The following is a 6,000-nucleotide window of genomic DNA, read 5'->3' as shown; positions in this document are numbered from 1 at the left end:
AGGCTCTTGTTCAGGGTTTTGATCAGGACTTACTTTTTTTTTTTTTTTTTTCTCTTTAAAACACCTTCACCCATTTCCTCCACCTCTCTGCTGCCCCCTGCCCCGCCCCATCTCAGGCAACCACTAGTCTGTTCTCTGTTTCTGTGAGTTCAGTTTTTTTAGATTCTGCATATAAGTGAAATCATATGGTATTTGTTTTTCTCTATCTTATTTCAGTTAGCATAATGCCCTCAAAGTCTATCCATTTCACAATTGGTAGGAGTTCTGGCCCCACTCAGAGGGGTAGAGCTTGCTTTCTTCTGTTTTGTCCCCCAAATGCAATGGGCTTCCAATAGTGCCCTAAGGTAATTGGTTTCACTGTTTCTTCTTCCCCCTGCATATTAAGGCTTTTGTTTTGTAGGAGACATAGAGGTGATGGGTTGAGCCAGGGTTTTGGCAGCAGCTAGTGTTTCCTCCTCTACCAGCACCCCAAGAAAAGCCTTCTCAGGATTCTCCCTGACCTTCCCTGTGAGTGTCTGGTGGGATTCATGGAGTCCAAGCCTGCAAGAGTGCGTAAAGTCCTCTATAGCTGAGATCCTTAGGAGTTGGCACTCTCATGCTAGTTCATTCTCATCCTCTAGCAATTTGTTTAAATGTTTTAGCTACATCTTCTTTTCAGCTAAGATTGTATCTAGTATTGTCTGCCTCAAGTCAGTAAATACTTGGCCTTGTTTCTCCCTGAAAACACTGTTTCTCCCCAGACTTCAGGTTACTTGGTGGCCCTGCAACCTCAGTTTCTTAATGTGTTAAAGAAAAATTATTAATTTGCGGTTTGTATAGCTTTGTCCTTACTACAAGATTGGAGAATACTCTTTACATCTCTGAGCTGAAAACCTTTATCTTACTTGTCATCTGTGCCATTTTTTGGTCTTCATTTGCCACCACCATGTTTCTCAGGATTTACTATGCTTAAGAATCAACTGAGAAGCATGTTAATAATACATATTTCTATGTCCCACTCTAGAAATAGTGATTCAGTAGTCTCAGGTAGACAAAAGGGATTTGCTTATTGACAAAGCTCCCCAAGGAGTCCCCAGGCTAAAAAGGACCTTGGAAGGCAGTATCTTCTCAAAGGTAAATTCTCCCTGAGGGATGGTAGTGTGCTCATTCATCTTTCTGTCTTCCGTTGTGTCCATGCCTTATATATGTTAGCCTGTCAATAATTATGCAAAATATGCATTGAATTTAAATTAGTTGCATAGGATCAGAGGTGGGGAAGAAACTTCCCTTGAAATATCCCACACTTATTAAACCTATCCACAATTCAAGGTTCAGCTGAAGTTCTAAATCTTCCAACCAACATCTTGGAGTAAATAGCATTGGAGGAGTGGGGGGAGGGTAGTGAGTCAAGAAACCTGCTTTTACCTTCTAGTTTGAGCTTCTAGTTTTGTCAGTAATTAGTTATGTGATTTGGCTAAGGCACTTAAACTTTTCTGCAATTTATTTTTGGCTTTGATTTAACAAAATATAAGAATGGAATAGACTTGGAACATAAACATGAATAATCATGAAAATCAGTTGAGAAGGTGTTTATTTTTACTTATAATGTATGAAGATATGTTTATAAACACACACATACATTATACATACATACAGACACATGCATATGTGCACATACATACAGTAACCATATTGTATACATTATATATTTTGCATATGTAATTACAGATTCCAGTGCCTCCATCTGTAGAGATGATGAGTCAGTAATTTGAAATATATATATTTTTTAACATCTCTAGATGATTCTAATGAATGGTCATGTTTGAAAACCACTCAGTTAAATGCTTTGAAAATTTTCAAGTCTAAGCCTCTATCTCCTTTTACTGAACTCCATCTGATGGCCATGAACTACCAAAAAGTAGTGACTAAAAATATATTTAAGTTTTATTTTTCATTTATATTATCATCCCAATACATCCCAATATGCTTAGTGATAGAAAACGCATCATATTTTTTCTTGAATAGAGTTCCTAGTATAGTTTATAGAATCCTGCAAGCAAGTTAGTAAATTTTTGTTGCTGGATAGATTAAAATAAAAGTAGCCAGAAGTTAGAAGTCAGGGAGGAAAGGGAAGTTAGAGATAGGTGGGAAGACGTAACTGTCTTGGTCTTAGCTATATGAATAGAATATCTTGGCAGAGGAATTTTAAATAGATTGGATAGGTGACAAAGGAGAATTGGCAGAGAAGAAGGTGGCAGTAGTCAAGGTAACTAAGCAGTTGATGAGCATCTGAGTTGGGAGTTTCCGGAATGTGGAGGAGGAAATGACACATGTGAGTGTCTGAGGGAGGAGTATGTGAGAGGAAGGGAGAGCTAATGAGGGGAGGCCACTGTATTTCTAAGGGCTAATGATAGATTTCAGAGAGAGAGAGAGAGAGAGACAGGAGGGTCTAGAGTTGGGAATGTGCAAACATGTGTAGCACAAAGACTCCAGAAAGCTTTAATTCCTGGAGCTCAAAGGAAAGCAGTTGCCCTGGAGATCAGCTAGGATCTGCAACCATCACTGTGAATATGAGACATAAACTTTTGCCGAGGAGAACCAGTAAGATTTGGGAATTCGTGGCATAGCCTAAGCCTATCCTGTCTGCCCTGAAAAAAAACTTTAATAGAGTTTATATAGGATGTTGTTATTGATCCTGATGGATCTGTCATTTTGAGTTAACAGTAAAATAAGACCCCAAGTATCTGAATGAGTTTGCTTGTTGAATGGATTTGTGTAATGCCATTATTGCTAATTGTGAAGAACATTTGCTCAAAATAAAAAACTTGAGTTTTTAAATTTGACTTAACCTTTAGATATAAGAAACAAATGCTGTTCCGCTCATCAGAGGAGGTCATGTTTACTACCAAGTAAGGAGGTGGGATTTTGATTGACTTTATTGATTTTATTAGTAGAATAACATCCAGGAAGTGTAAACATCCCAAAAGATATTTTAAAATAAGGTTTTTTGACCTAACACTGAGGTTTCAGTGCAAGGACTGGAGTGAGCAAAGATCAATGATTTTGAGTGGTCTTTTTCAGAAATTATCATGGTATCCATGTTTCCTTACAAAGGAGAATCAGTGTTCAGTTGTTATGACAAAGAAGTGATTTCCTTTTTAAAAGGTGTACTGTATTGCATAGTTGCAGCCCAGAGATGACTGATGCTCTGAAGAGATGTAGTCATCAGAGAAGACATAGCCACAGATTAGAAAGTTCAGGTCTGAGAGGCAGAGTGCTGCCATAAGTGTAACAGAATATTTGATGGAAGGCAAACTTTGACTTTAAATAAGTTAAGGAGCAAAGATGTGGGGCCCCGAAAACAGAAGTAGGTGTCGCAGCATTGAAAATCATGGAACCCAGAGAGGAGAGTCTGTTCTGGCAGAAACCACTCCCTTCACCTCCTTGTTCCAGGTTTATCATAAATTCTATGTGAGATAAACAGGTTTCAGAAACTATGTATCCTTTCTAGTTCATTGTATTTTAACATGTTTCTAGGTAACATTACCATGTATGGAGTTATTTGACCTCAGTAAAATTTTTTGTCATCTCTATAAAGTTTTGAATAAAAGCAACCTTCCAATCTTCCATCACTGAATGTAGATACTAGAATTGGGAATAACTTACTCAGTACTCATGGTCAAGGCTGTGGCACTGAAGTCACTACTGTAGAATAGACACTGCTGTGTTATTGTTTGGCTGCCTAACAACCATCAACAATTCTTAATCTTCTGTGACTTTTGAAGGAATTTCTTCTTTTCACTTATGGGAATTTTGAATATTAATGTCAGGCATGTGTCTTGCATGCCCTAACTGAAAGCCAGGTACAGAACTCAAGCTGATTAATCTTGCCTAGAATCTTGAGCTGAATCAAAAAAAAAGTTGCTTGAGCTCATTTACTCCAGCACTTGGACCCAGGTTCCAGTTGCGTTGTTGAGCTGCTTTGATTTGTGTTTCTGCCTGTTCTTTCTCAAAGCTTAGTTGTTTTTCTTCCTTTTTATGACAAGTAAAATTATAATATATTTAAAGTATACAATATGTTTATTTGAGATGTATATATTGTGAAATGATTCCCATTATTGAGTTAATCAACATAGGCATCACCTCATAAAGATTTTTTTTTTTTTTTGGTGAGAATATTGAAGATTTAGTCTCTTAACAAATTTCAAGTATACAATATAATATCGTTAACTATAGTCACCATGTTATACACTAAACCCTCAGAACTTACTCATTTTATAACTGAAAGTTTGTAGCCTTTAACAGCCTCAAAGCCTACTTTTCCAGTTTTCCCTTTATTCTGTCAGCACTTGATATCTTTCCTATAAATTATATTTTTAAGTTTACCCAAATTTGTCTTTGATACTTGAACTCTTTGCAAATGTAGCGCAAACTCTTTTAGTAAATATAGTGAATAATTCTCAGGAGGAGAGTAATTTATCTCAGTTGGTATTTCATATTATGAAGGCCAACAGGAGGGGAAAAAGGAGGAAGGAAAATGTTTTTTTTTTTACTTGTGGGCCCCCCAGATACTCCCTGCCAGCAATGTTAGTTCAACACGGGGTTCACTCACATTAGGTCCATCCTTTTATTGTCAGTTTGTGGGATCAAGTGCTACAAATATCATCTGAGCAGATTCAATGAGCATTAGTTTGCCTTTAGTCACATAGGTTATATAGATGAAGAAGGAGCCAAGAAAGGTAAAAGAGGAGGAGCAATCAGGTCCCATAAGAATACAGGCTATTCCTGACCTCTACAGAGGTCACAAAACAGTAAATATAGACCCAAGATATGAGCGTGGGAATTAACAATGTCAGGCACAGGTGCACAGGCGATATAGAGCACCTGAGCACCATGTGATGTGCATCTAGGCAAAGGCAGAGACAGACACTGGAGTGCCATTCCTCCATTTGAATTCACACTCCTCCACTTATTGGCATTGTGACCTAGACAAGCTATATAATTTCTCATCTTTTGGTGCCTCTGTTTCCTCATGCATAAAATAAAGACAATTGTATTTCCTACCTTACTTACTTACTGAGGACTGAGTGAGTTAATACAAGTACAGCAATGAGAACAGTGGTTGGTGCGCTTAATAAATGTGATATATAAAGAATGGTACTTGTTAAATAAATATTAACTATTAAAAGGTATTGGTAAATACAGTTGGGGTTCAACAGTCAGCTTTCGTTCAGGCACTTGACTGAGAATGTGGGAAGGAGGAATGAAGAGCACTTATTTAGAATCAGTAGTGAGTGGGTGAGGATCCAGGAATGCTTCCTCCCAAATGGAAGCCTGAATTTGGAGACAAATAAATGTGGCATAATATAACCTGGAGGGAAACTTGCGGAACCCACATGGAAGAGACCTAGATATAATTCTCATCCGGTTCCCCCCTTTTATTTTCTCTTACATAAAAAAGAATCTGCTCGACTATAGTGGCAGGCAAATCCTTAACCTCTTTTTGTTCTGTCATCCATAAAATAGCACATTCTCTGTGCCTAAATGAAATTATCTGTGTGAAAGAATTTTGCACAGTCATAGGAAGTTTGTATTATTTAGGACTCTTTCAGTTGCAAGTGATGGGAATTCAAACGAGCTAAGAAAGTAATTAATAGACTGATAAAACCGGACAGGATGTTGGGTATTTCATAGGACTGAAAGACATGCCGTAGGAACCTGGTCCTTGGAGACTGGAACTAAGTATTCAAAGTTACCTGCATTTTTTTTTTTCTCATTACTAAGACTACTTTGTGGCACAATTCCAGAGGAACTGTTCACATGGTATTCTAGAGGAATTGTATAAAAGGCACAAGGTAATGTAAGGGGTGAATGTACCCTTTGGAGATGTGACTAACTTTTATCTCTGATTTTGCTTCTCTTTGCACCTTAATTCTTTTTGATACTAGATAGGTTTCCTCCTTAAGGCTGGGAAATGTGGCACAAATAGCTATAGCTTTTATCCTTCCAACACTGTAACAG

This window comes from Panthera tigris, chromosome C1, assembly GCF_018350195.1.
Source record: "Panthera tigris isolate Pti1 chromosome C1, P.tigris_Pti1_mat1.1, whole genome shotgun sequence".
Taxonomy (NCBI): Eukaryota; Metazoa; Chordata; class Mammalia; order Carnivora; family Felidae; genus Panthera; species Panthera tigris.
Note: the sequence above shows the minus strand (reverse complement) of the source record.